This window comes from Durio zibethinus, chromosome 24 (genome assembly GCF_047325235.1).
Source record: "Durio zibethinus cultivar Kanyao isolate XHJ-2024 chromosome 24, ASM4732523v1, whole genome shotgun sequence".
NCBI classification, from domain to species: Eukaryota; Viridiplantae; Streptophyta; class Magnoliopsida; order Malvales; family Malvaceae; genus Durio; species Durio zibethinus.
This window is the reverse complement of record NC_143185.1, coordinates 13923565-13938241: the sequence shown is the minus strand read 5'-3', so window position 1 is coordinate 13938241 and position 14677 is coordinate 13923565.

Genomic DNA, 14677 nt, shown 5'->3' with positions numbered 1-14677 from the left:
TAGGTTTTCCTATAACAAACCTAATCGATACCTTACATGAAGGGATCAATCCCCTATTGCTTAGAAATTCCCAACGACTATTTTTTTGGCTGATATTTTACAGGTTGAAAGCATTAATTGCAAAGTAACGACTATCTACTCCTTTCTACATATAAATGAAGGCTTTTACTATAAATTAAGAGCATGAAAAGCTAAGAGAACTTATTGCCTTTCACTAACCATCTTGTTCAATCATTCAAATTAGTTCAAAGAAAGAAAAGTGCAAAAAATTCTTCTTGCATTAGTTTTTTTGTAAATCTTTTTGTCAATATTACTTTGTACTTCAAACTAGCAAACACCCAACCTTAGAGAGGTTCTTTAAGTTTGCATAACACTTTAGAAACTTTGTATTGTGAGATTGTGAGCTTAAGGAGGATGATAACTCTTAAGAGTTTGTGGTGTTAATTGTGTAAAGCTTTGAGAAGCTAGGTTATAACTTTTAACACATAGTGGATTGAACTCCTTGGCAAGTGAGGCTAAAGGAGATGATATAGGTACCTCAAGAAATGACCAAACTTTTGTAAATCTTGATGTCTAATTCTCTATCTCTATCTCTTATTTTTAAGATTGTTAGTTTACTTTCATTTATTGTGTTCATTTACTAAGATAAATTGTTTTATAGAATTTGTGTTTATTAAGTATTGATTTTTAAAAATTTTATTATCAACCAATTCACCTCTCCTTTTAGTTTATTTTAAGTATTTGAGCTAACACATTTGTTAGAGATTGAAACTGCAAGTCAAAATAAGGAATTAAAATTTGAAAAGGACAAATTATTGGTTAAAAAGAAAGAGTTCAGGAAAGAAAATTCTGTATTGAAAAAATTTTGCAACAATAATGAAGTTAATAGTTTTTTGAATGAGATTTGGGTTCTAAAAAGGAAAAAAAATCATATAAGCATTTGGTAGCAAAGGGCAAAAAACTAATCTAGTACTACAAGACTGTGTTGCTAGTTTCCTATATGGTGTTTTTCATTTTCATTTTAGGTTTTATTTTATAGTAGATTGAAAAAATTTTAAGAATTTTAAGAATTATTATATATTTTGTTATAAACTAATGTAAGAATGAATTAATGAAATGAAAGCAATATTTCAATCTATTATTTAGTTTTTTTCAATTAATTTGGGTTGTCGAGCATCAACACACTAAAATTGGTGAATTTGATCCATAAACAAGATGAAACCAATTCATTCATTAAGATCTAATAATAGGTCTCATACAACATCCAATTGTGTGGTTTCACCCAATATTAAAATCTCAACTCATTACATAAACAAAATCAATCATGAATATCCAAAAGAGCAAAAATAACATCCATCAGTGATCCATAAACAAGATGAAACCAATTCATTCATTAAGATCCAATAATAGGTTCCATACAACATCCAATTGTGTGGTTTCATCCAATACTAAAATCATTGCTCATTACATGAACAAATTGATTATAAATATCCAAAAGGAGTACAAACAACATCCATTATAGTCACTCAAAGAATAGGTGACAACACACAGCTATAACATTTCTCATACACTTCTTTCTTATAGAAATGTGCAACATATTCTTTAATATTTTCCTTTTTAAAAATTATGACACATATGGCATGCGCACATGGTATCCCAATCAAATCCCATGACCTACATATGCACTTTCTCTTACTGATGTCTACCATAAATCTATCATTATGACAGACAACCTCATATCTCTTAAAACTATTCCATACAATATGACAAAAAGCACTAAGTTCCTTATACTCTTTTATTTTTTCACAAATTTTGGGACAGAGCAATTTAGTCCACTTAACACATCTTGTCATATTTGCATCACATAATGTCTAATTTGCTCAAACATTGAAATTATAGAATATGCTTAGCATGAATAATCCTAGCATTAAATGCCTTAGCTATATTGTTATCCATAATATCTGACAAACATCTAGTACTAAAAAATGCCTTTGACTAGTGCTTAAGACTTTTTTTTAAGATATTAGTTAATGCTATACCTTTCGAAATTTCAAGTTCCTTTGCTTTTATCTTAAACTTAGTCTTTTTTATAGCTTTACTGCACATCTAAAATTACTAGTGAAAGTCATTGCTTCTATGGGTTTCTTTTAATTGGCAAACTAGTGTCTTGCACAAAATCTGTGTTCAACTTTAAAAATGACAAAACTTATGGGATTACATAAACCCTACAAATTTAGATGAAAATAATTAATTAACCATTCAAAACTGTGACAAAAAATATTAGTATAATTAATCATACATATTTTTTACATGTAACTCATGCTAGTGAATCTAGCACCATCCTCCATTTCAAGATAAACCTTCAAGTTATCTAAAAACCTTCTCCATGTATACTTATTCTCCACCTACACAAATGCTCAAGTAATAGGATATATTTGATTATTAACATTTCTATCAATAGCAACCAATAGTTCAACTTTTAGAGGTCTCTTAAGAAAACATCCATCTACATACACCAAAGGCCTACAATATTTCTTAAACCCTTCTCTAAGTGTACTAAAACAAATGTACAACCTCAAAAACCTTGGTTTATGGTTTGAGATAAGCCTTTCAACCATTAAATTTACAGGTCTTTTTGGATTTACCTTTATCAAAATAGTAACATAATCAAACAACCTTGAAAACTCATAATGATATCTACCATTAATGTTTTCTTAAGCTTTCAATGTAGCATTCCTACAAACTTCAATTGTGACAATAGCATTTAACTCCTCTTTGATAAGTTTTTTCATCTCAACCAACTTCAAGTCAGGAACAATCCTAAGCTTGACAAAAAAATAATCAGTTAATCCTTTATAATATACCATTGAATTTTAAAGGTAATAGTACACTGATGCTTATTTTTTAATGTCTTGACCTTGAGCAACCTATCATAGTTGTTTGTCACAGTATAAATAAGGAATAGATAAACTTCATCTTTATATACAGCCCTTACCCTATGTTTCTCATTCTTAAGGTATTCATAATCAAATATTTTTACAATTACATGTTTGGTTTATGCATCCTTGAATTACCTTAGACCATAAAAATTCATGCCAATCTCAAATCTAGAAATCGAATTTGAAAGTGAAAGTATTTCTTACTACTTTTCTTTCATACAACCTCCTCATTTTCATAACTATCATAACTACCTATATCTGAAGAGTCAATGTAATTTGTATCATCCTTATTTATGAGGTTTATCACAGCCTTACGATACTCACTTATCTTATTTTTTTTATCTTTTGATATCTTATAAAAGACCTTTAAACTTCACTTCTGATGGGATTTCATTACTTTGTACTACCCTATTTTTCCTTTTATCTTTAAACTTATTGTAAGCTATTCTAATATTCTGTATTTCCTTATAACCATTATCTAGCCCCATTCATTTTTCTCCAAATGGTTCTCTATCATTGTCTAAAAAGTTATCCTCATCTGCATAGTCATTTACACACTTATGTGAATCCTTGTGTGTACCTTTAACCACTATTATGACATGTACAAATGCATTTTCTAAATTACTATTACTGTCATGCCACCCACCTTCATTATTATCATCCACCCTATTAATGTTTGTACCCCTTTAAAAACTAATATCCCCATTAGTTTCATTTTCTACATTAGATGCACCCATTTCACTGTCCTTCCTAACCTCCTCATAGTAGTTCTAACTTGATAATAATTGTACATCATGAACAATTTTAGGTACATTAACCCCATGTTCTACATATATATATATATATATATCTTCCATTGACCCTCATATGATCTATCATCATAAAAATGATGCATTATCATAACATAATATTAATCTATCCTCAATGCTAGACCTTGGTGTTAATTAATAAAACATACTAGTATTACCATACCAAGCTTTTTTAATCATATAGTGTAACATAATGAATGAAATCACATCAAGATTTACATTCCATACATCTAAATCCCTACCTACATAGCTTATTTTAGATTTGTTATAAATTTTGCTTATTATTGGATTAATTTTCCACTCAAATGCATGTGTGAGGGAAGCATCATAAAAGCCATAATTTTAGTTGCATCAAAAGCAACATAAATAAAATAAACAAAACTTTAACAATATAATAAATCCAAAAATGAAAACAAACTGGGATTACATGCAACATGCTAAAACAAAGTTCAACATGCAAATATTGACCAAAAGAGATGTTTTTCTCATATAAAAAGGTGTACGACCCTAAAACTAGTGAATAAAAAAGCGTATGGAAAAAAATCACCATTTAAAAAAAAATGAAACCTTAAAACCAGTGAATAAAAAATTAGGAATACCTTAAATATTTTCAACTCCAAAATTAATTATGACTATGAAATCAAAATAGAATAGAAAAACTCCATAAATCTCTTCGTGTCAGTTGAATCTCCATGTGTTAGTCAGTGCTATTGACTTGTCTTATTTTTGCAAAAAAATCTGTACTTAGATAAGATTTTATAATCAAATCTAACCTAAGACTTTTCAATTTAACATTTTTTCCATTAGCTTCTTATTTGATTATGAGATATGGTAAGAATATTTTTTTATCAACTGAAGAAGGATTAAGGATTTAGGGTTATCAAAGGGGGTTTTTTTTATTACTTTAGTTTAAAGGGAAGTAATTTTTCTTAAACTTTTAATTCTCTAATTTTTTTTTCAAATTTATTTATCAAAAGGCCAAGTAAAATAAATATAAATAGTCACATGTAATATTGCTTTAAATGACGTCATTTTTTTTGGCCAAATATCTATTTTTAATTAGATAAAATGGCCACATTAGCCATTCTTATAATGGAGTTAAGTCGTAGACGATATTGACACATAATGCGATAGTTTAGGTACCTGATTAGAAACTTTTTTAGTTTGGGTACCATATTAGAAAAATTAGAAAATTTAAAAAATTTTTATGTTGAAATTTTTTATTCTTATTGCATAGTTTCTTTAGATTGAAATGGGCAATTTCTTTTTTCATTTATTAGAATCTGAAATAGGCATTTGTTTGTTATTGCAATAGAAGTATAATCTCAAAGCAAAATCTTAAAACATATTCTCAAACTTTAAACAAAGTATTATTACATATGTACTTGTGTTGGAGAAATTATTGTGTAAAATCTCTAATTGATAAGGTTTTGATGGCTATATAAAAAATTGTCAATTTAAACTATGTGACTTTTGAGCCTTTGTTTGTGTACATGCCTCCAAAACATAAATGCTTGTGTGTGTGTGTTAAATACCAATAATTACTTTTTAGGACTTTAGTTGCTTATATTTGAGTTAATATACTATGAGTTATATTTTTAAACCTTTATGATAATGCAATTAGGGTTGAAAAAATGAACAAGATCACTTTTAGATATATTCTTGTTTAGATGTAAATGGATATAATAGTCAAAACTTCTACGATAGTGTAAAAGGATTTACTGGATATGTTTATTGTCAACCATATTTTGTAAGTGATAAAAAAATTGCCTTGTACCAAATGTAAAAGCAGATGATTTTTAAAAGTAGATGTTGTGTGTGGACACCTTTATTATTGGGGGTTTGATCTTGGTTATACAAATAGGGTCTCATATAAAAAGTTAGAAGAAGATAAATATCAATAAGTAAGGATACCTTTGAACTAATTAGTGAAGAAAGAATAGAAAATTCATATACTAAAATGATTATAGATATTGTCTATCCTATTTTTGGAGTGGATGCTTCCCATGCTAATGAGGTAAAGTTGATAAGAAAGATACAAGTGCAGATGTGACAAGCTTTTATTCTTTGTTAATGATGCGAATGAATTATTATGGTCAGGCTATACAAATCACACAATCCTCTTTGTTATGTTGCAAATTTTAAATTTTAAATCATAATTTAACATGAGTAAGTCATGTTTTAATTGTTTGATGAGTATAGTGAATGAGATATTTTCGGTGGATGATAAATTACCAAAAAATTTTATAAAATGAAAAAAAAAAAAGATAACAAAACTTGGACTTGGTTAGAAGAAAATTCATGTATGCAAAAACAATTGCATGTTGTTTTATAAAGAAGCAACAAATTTGACATATTGTTTGATATGTGGTCATCCTCGATATTTAATGAATAAGTCTAGCGGTAGTCGTGACGTGCGGGTTTGGGAACCCAAACACTGGACATGGGAAAAAATAAAGTAAAAATAATTTTCAAAGAACATCAAAATTGAGGAGTTGCCACCAATCTTTTATAAAATGTAATTGGGCACCAAAAAAATTTATCTTTTTAATAAAACATTTAAAACAAGTTTAAAGTTTATTAAAAGAATATTTACGGTTTATGAAATCAAAGTTGGGTTCTAAAGTCGATTACATGTAGGAAATAATTAGCAGCCATCTATCATCCGTTGAAATGGTACTAATTAATTGCATGTTATCCTAGAATTTTGGTAAATGGTCTTATTATATTGTTTAAAAATTAATTATTTTCTTTTACTTGTTTATTCGAAAAATTGAATCACTTTTTTTTTTTAATTTTCTTTTGTAGGGAAATCTTTTTTTATTAAAAAAAGTCTTTTTGAAAATGAAAATAATTTTTTTGGATCAAGATGAAAAATTCTAAGTATCGAGATGCTTTCTTCATTTTCCTATATTTATGTAGAGTTTCAAAAATGCCTCTAATTTAAAGAGTTTTTAAATTGTCCCATGAAAACCAAAATAATACTTCACGTAAATAATAACCTTCGAGAGTCCTCATATATTTAGGCCAGATCTCGAAGGTTATTTTTACTTGAAATATTACCTTATTTTAAAACATTTTTCTTGAAAAGACCTCATTTATAAAACATATGTGTGGTATGTATGAATACAACAATATATAATATAAGCATGATAAATGAATGTGAATAATAAAATGTAAACATATGACAATTCAAAAATGCATGTAACAATAAAGTAAAATGAAATGCAAATGCATGAACGAAATCGAGTATTGGTTTTAAGGTTTGGGGATTGGTTTGGTTTTAAGGTTTAAGGTAGATTCGATTTTGGGTTTAAGGTTGGTTCGATTTAGTTTTGGAGTTGGTTTGGTTTCTGTTTAAGGTTTAGAGTTAGTTTAAAGTTTAGAGTTTAGGGTTTAAGATTTTATTTGAGGTTTAGGGTTTTAGTTTAGGGTTTAGAGTTTAGGATTTAGGGCTTTGGTTTTAGGTTTGGGATTTAATGTTTGGTTTAGGGTTTAAGGTTTAGGGTTTTACTTAGGGTTTAGGGTTTATTTAGCTTTAAAGTTTAGGGTTTGAGGTTTAAAATTTTGTTTTAGGGTTTAGTTTAGGGTTTATTGTTAGGTTTAAGGTTTGGGGTTTTATTTAAGGTTTAAGGTTAGGTTTAGAATTTAGGGTTTGCATGGGGAATGCATGTAACAAAATAACCAAAATACCATTAAAAATGTAACCTTTAATGCATGAAATATGAATGAATGTAGAAAGAAAGACCTAGGCATATTTATAAACATATCACAAACTAAACATGCATGCAACAATGTAGTGAAAATGGATCAAACACCAAAGGTTTAAAGACTAGGAAGGTTTAACGAAGCCATGATCAAAGGCTTGACCAAAACTTCAATGCCATTTTTCATGCCACATTATATTTTAGCCAAATAAAAGGGAAATGTCTCCTTCATTTTTATTTTAAACTAAACACATGCAAACAAAATAAAATCTACCAAAAAGTTTACTAATTCAACTTTTTTCTTTATTAAGAATTTCAATAAACACACAGCTAACATAGAGGAATAAGCATGGAAAGAGCAACATTTAGCCATCAAATATATGTGAAAGGTTTGGCCAAACATTGGGAAGGACATGGCCAAATGATTCTTATGGTTATCCCAAATGTACATTTATTTATTTAGCTAGAACATGCATTAAACACTTAAAAACTATCATATGAATGAATTTTATTATAAAAAGAATTTTCATCAAACATGTATTAAACTACTAAAAAAAAAACCATAAAAACATAACTACTAGCCAAATGCATCATGCAAACTACTAAAATAATCGACAATCATGCAAATAACATTTAGTATAACATTCAAATTATCCAAATTCATTATTCAACGCAAGAAAAACATGAAAATAAACTAAAAGAACGTTCGACCATGTCATGATGAAGGTTGGCCAAACCTTCCAAGGTTACATCAATGGGGGATTTTGCTATGGCTTGATCTCTATTACTTCAAAACACAACTATTGATTAGTTGTTGAATTTTTTTATCTAGGTTAAAGTTAAGGAGGCAAACAACTATAAAGAAAGCTATTTTCTCTTGAAAAATATTACTTAAAACTGAACAACAAGTAAACATGGCAAGAAAATGCTTGGAAATAATCATAAAAATATATGAAGGATAGGGTAGAAATATACCTCCCAAAAGCTTCCTAAAATTTTTCTTTTTTCTCCCTTTTCTTCTCTCTTTCATGTCACTTTCCTTAACTGTTTCCTCCTCTTTTCCCACCCTAAATGATGAATATAAAGGCCATAGAAAATGCATGACAACCTTTGATAAAAAAAATTCATCCAAAAGCCAGTAGCTTTCTTCTAAGTTTATTTTTCAAGCAATCATCTTTCATCCTTAGATCAAGGCCTTAAAAGATCAATGGTTCGTGATGAATTCAACACAAAATGAGGCTTTTGGTGCAGTCGAAACAATGTAAAAAGATCATTTTGCCCATTTTTAAAGTTTTCACCTTTTTATAAGATTTTCTTGAAAAACCATTATCCTTTCTTCATTTTTGTGATTTCAATGCACTAAATGTCATAAAATAATATGAAAACATGATTTGAAAGTTTTTGGGAAAAAATAAAAAAATGACCTTAGAAAAGTCAAATTACAAAAATATCTTAAATGGTATTTTAGTAATTTTACACCTTTCGAGGTATATCGAGGTTTCTTAATGCACTAAAAATCATAAAATAATTTCAAAACATGATCTGGAGCATTTAGCAAAAAATTGACCTAAAAAAGGTCAAATTATAAAAAAACTTCTAAAGGGCATTTTAGTAATTTTATACCTTTTAAGGGGTGATCAAGGTTTTTAATACATAAAAAATCATAAAATAATATCAAATTATGATCAAGAGCTTTTCATGAAAAACTAACCCCATAAAGGTCAAATTACAAAAATACATTTAAAAGACATTTTAGTAATTTCATAGCTCTTGAGATATGATTAAGGTTTTTAATGCACCAATAACCATCAAATAATATTTAAACATGATTTGAAAGTTTTAAAAAAAAATCAACTTAAAGAAAATGAAATTACAAAACTAACTTTAAAAGGCATTTTGGTAATTTTACTTTTCTCAAAGTACAATAAGGGTTTTTAGTGCATTAAAATCACAAATTTCAACCAAAAGCCTTGTTAATCCCATTTAATTGTGAAGTTTGAAGAATGACCCAAGTTCGATATAGTTTGACTAATTTTGATCAAGTTTGATTTTATTTGATCAAATTTGATCAAGTTTGACCTTGGGGTATTTGGTCAAATTGGTTTTAAATTGGACTTTGAAAACTTGCGAATATTAAAGAAATGTTGGATTTGAATTGGATTGGATTTTAAAGGCCTCACAACTTGCTAGATTTTGCCCAGACGAAATTAGGTTTCTACAATTACTTCTCTTTGTATATTTATGAGAATTAGAAATAATATACAAACACAAACATCAATTTTGTCCAGGACTAGGGTTTGAAAAGTTTTTGCTTTTTGCTTGTTATATATTTATTTATTTTGGCCATAAAAGGTTTTGAAAACTTCTAAAATCTTGAATTTTTTAAGAACTCTTCCAAATAAAAGTTTTGGAACTTCTAAAAGTAATCTTAATTGGAGAAACTTATCTAAATAAAAGTTATGAAACTTCCAAAATCTTAAATTAAAAAAAAAATCCTCTAAAAAGGGGCTATGTAACTTTAAAAATCTTAATTTTGAAAAGCTATTTTAAAAAAAGGTTAAAAAATTTTACAAAATCTCAATTTTGAAAGCTCCTCAAACGAGAGTCTTGGAAACTTTAAATATTTCAATTTTGAAACTCCTCTAAAAAGGCTAAAGAACTTTTAAAAATCTTAATTTTAAAAGCTATTCTAAAAAGAGGCAAGAAAACTTTAATAATCTTAATTTTGAAAGCCTCTCTAAAAAATGGCCAGAAGACTTTAAAAATCCCAATCTTAAAAAGTTTGGGTTACATTTAAAGCCTTTTAAAAAGGTATTTTTTCCTTAAAACCGTATATTCTCCTTAAAACCGTCTCTTCTTTTTGGGTTTTTCTTGAAAAGTATTCATTTTCCTTATGAAATATTTGTTTTTTTCCAAAATTAAGTTCATTCTATATGCAACATATGTAATGAATTCAAAAGACACAATGCATGTAATTCAAGCAATTTTGTTCACATCATGCACAGATAATGGTAACAAGGTTTTTATTACCATAACTATCTTTAAACTCTTGGTTTTGGATAAGTTATCAATAATCAAACATTTTTTCTTTTTCCTCTTTCTATCACTTCTTTTTGCCTTAACCTCTTCAATAATTGTATGCTAATTTTTGCCAAAGGCACTTTTTCCTCTTTTTTTTCCTTCATTTATTTTCCATTCATTTATTCATCCATTCATTTTTCATCATTTTCCCATCATTATTCCATTTACCCTTTTATCCACTTTTTCATTTTTCATCACTTTTTCATTTATTCAATTTTTTCATCATTCATTATTTCCATTTTCCATTCATTTTCTCATCCTTTCATTCATCATTTTTCATCATTTATCATTCATCATCATCATCATTCATTTTTTTTTCATTTTTTTGACCTTTGTTTTTTGACCTTTATTATCCTAAAACCTTTCTTTAAGCATTATTCAAGTTTTATTATAAGGATTATCAATCATTACCAATAATATTATATCAAATGCAATATCTTTTTCAATCATGAGATGAATAAAAAAGATTTGAACAAAGAGAACAAAAGGTATTCATTGCAATTTTGGATAAGTTTGGTTCATAAGTTGTTTTGAAGAAGAAGAAAAAGAAATATACAATTTAGTGTAAGAAGGACTTGAACAAATGGGATGATATCAAGGAATTTATTTTCAAAATTTCAAATACTAAACATAAAAAAGGGTCCAAATTATTTACACTTGATTTTTTTCAAAAATCCTATCTCGTTAGTAGTTTGAATCAATGTTGACTCATTGAACTGTGACTATGCCCCCTTATTCGAATTGATGACCTATCTCTTGCTTCCATTAAATCAAACATGTTGTTGCCCTATATTGTTTTATTTTATGTTCATGGCCTGTTCATTTCACTGATTCTTTCTTATACCTAAATTGCTTTTTCAAGTTTTCAATTTAAGTATTTCCTCTTATGACCTATATTGTTTTTTTTTTTTCAACTTGGATCCTCTTTTTTTTTTTCTTTTTCTTTCCTTTTTTTTGTGTTTTATGTTTTGTTTTCGCTTTTTTTTTTTTTACGCAAAGTATTTCTTAATAGCTTATGAATTTATAGGGTTTGGCAATTTGTCTCCATACATTTCTACTAGATGAATATTTCACTGGAGAATGCCTTTTACACCACATATAGAGCTTTCCAATTAGGTGTCCATTTTCCTCTATTGTCATGTTGATTGGGTAATATTCTTTTTAGAACTAATTCTCCTTTATGAAAACATCTAAGCTTTATCTTTTTTATCATGTACCCTTATCTTTCTTTTTTAATACATCTAATCATGATTGAGTACTACGAGTTTTTTTTTTCAATAAGATTCAACTGTTTATAACGACTCTCATTTTGTTTCTCCTAGTTGCACTTCTATTAAGACCCTTAAAGAAGGAATCTCCACTTTAACTAGTAAAATAGTCTCCATTCCATATACCAATGGAAAAGGAATAGCCGTGGTGGAAGTATTAACTGATATTCTGTACGCAAGCAAGCCAAATGTAACTTCTCATGCTTGTTTTTATAAGTATGAGTTATTTTCTCTAGTATTTTATTGATGTTTTTATTAGCAGCCTCTACTGCTCCATTCATTTTTGGATGATAATGTGCTAAATTATGGTGGCTTATCTTAAATTGAGTGCACACCTCTCTCATCATCTTATTGTTCAAGTTATTGGCATTGTCGGAGATAATCTTCTTGAGTAGCCCATATCAACATATTATTTTTTCTTTATGAATCCACAAATAATTGATTGGGTCATGCTAGCACAAATGGTTGCTTCCACAATTTTTATGAAATAATGATTACCACAAAAATGAATCGGTATCCATTTAAAGCTTTCGAGCTAATAGATCCAATTACATCCATTCCCCATAAAAAAAAAAGGTCATGGATGAGCTAAAACATGTGGTGGTATAAGAAGAGATAGATTTTATCTGAATAAATCTAACATTTATCACACCTTTTTACATGGTTGATACGGTCACTCTCCAATATTAATCAATAGTATCCTACCATCATCTCTTGTCTAACCATCATGTGGTGGTTTGCATGCGTCCCACATATTCTCTCAAGCACTTTTTCAAGTACTTTCTTTGTTTTTACAGCATTCACACATCGTAACAACACTTGGTCATGGCTATTCTTATACAAGATTGCCCTATCGAGAATAAATTCCATTGCCAATCTTCTCAAAATCCTCTTATCATTTTTTGATGCATGTCTAAGATACTTTTTATGTTTAATTTATTACACGATATCATGATACCAAGGCTAACCATTAACTTCTTCTTCCACACTCGCACAATACGTTGGAAATTCAAGAGTCTATATCTTGGTAGGGAGTTTTTAGATCATTTCAAGTTCAATTTATTGATTTTTAGAATTAAATTAGATTAAATCTAAACAGATTATTTGATTGAGTTCGAATAAGATTTTATTAGAATTTTATTAAAAGATAAAAATAAAAAATAATATTTTAAAATAAATAAAAATATTATAATTTGTATGCTTTAAATTAAAGTTAATTTTTTATATAAATGAAAAATATGTGATTTTATTAGATTTGATAATTTTAAATATGACACGATAACATGACACTAAAAATAATAGGGGAAAAATCATATGAATTTTAGAAAAATTTGTTTTGTATTTAGCCATATTAATACAAATTTTAACACATAGAATATACAAAAAATATGTTTAATTAAATTGTTTCATATAAGTACACATATAAAACATGAGAAATACATTTGACACGTTTAACATGACTAATAATTTTATACTTATTTTAACGTAATATAAATATATAAAAATTATTTTAAACTTTTAATTATAATATCCAATTACATATTTAATAAAACCTATAAAAATTATTTTAAATATTTAATTATGATACACATTTAATATACAATTATTTTTTATACTAATAATATAACTATAATATAAGTAATAATTTTAGTATAATGGTAGGTAATTATTTGGATTTTATTATATTTGTAACTCATTATATAATTTATTCAAAATTACGTTATAAAAAATTAATAATATAATTATAACATAACTTATACATACACAAATCAATTACTTATTTTATATACCTTATTTTAAATTACATGACAGTTGATATCTATATATAATTGTAATAACTTTATTTTATTGTTGATTTCTTTAATTATTTTATCAAAGTAAAAACAGAAAAATAAAAAACTTATTCATAATATATAATAATAAAGATAAAATTAAATTTTATTATATTATAATAATAGAAATCTTTTACAATTGTAAAGAAACAAATTTAAAAGAAATTAAAATAAATTAATCTTTTGCATTATATTTATTATTTTTATTAAATTAATATTTTTTAAATAAAATTATACTTAATTTAGTTTAGAATTAATTTTCAAACCAAATTAGAACAATTCAGATCTAAATTGATTAGGATTCAAATAAATTTGGATTTAGATTGCTTTCAATTTTAAATTATACGGATTCAAATAATTAATTTTTTATGGTCAAATCAAATTAAATAAGATTATAATTCGTATAAATTCGTGCGGCGGAGATTGAAATTCGGAAAGCATTGAAAGACTTTTGGTCTTGAAAATGGCTCCCCACCGCAATCAATGCCATTGTTTGTGACATGATTATTCATTCTGTTCATTTTAACATTTGGTTTCTATAAATAAATAATCTTTACTATTACACTTACCAACCATCCATGTTTTGTTTAATTGAGTGGAGACTCAAAGTTTCTTCCTTTTCTTGTTTGTTTGTTTTTAACAGGGTTCATAATTAGATTAAAATCAAATTTTGCATTGAATTAATTTGATTAATTAACTGATTTCCAAATTAATTTTAATTTATTATCAAATTTAATTTTTAAAAATGTTTAATTTTTATTAATTTAATTATAGAATTAAATTAATCAAAATGTAAAAAAAAATATAAAATTAAAAATATATAAAATAAGTTATTTTATTTTATATATTATTAAAATTTTAATTTAATATTTGATATTCAAATATTTTATTAAATAATTTATTTAATTTATTTTGAATATAAAAAATTTAAAATATAATTTAATTTTAATATATTTTACTGTTTGATTAATAAAAAATAGAATCAATTTATTTTATAAATTAAAAAAATTTAATTTAATTTAATTAATAAAAATAATTTAA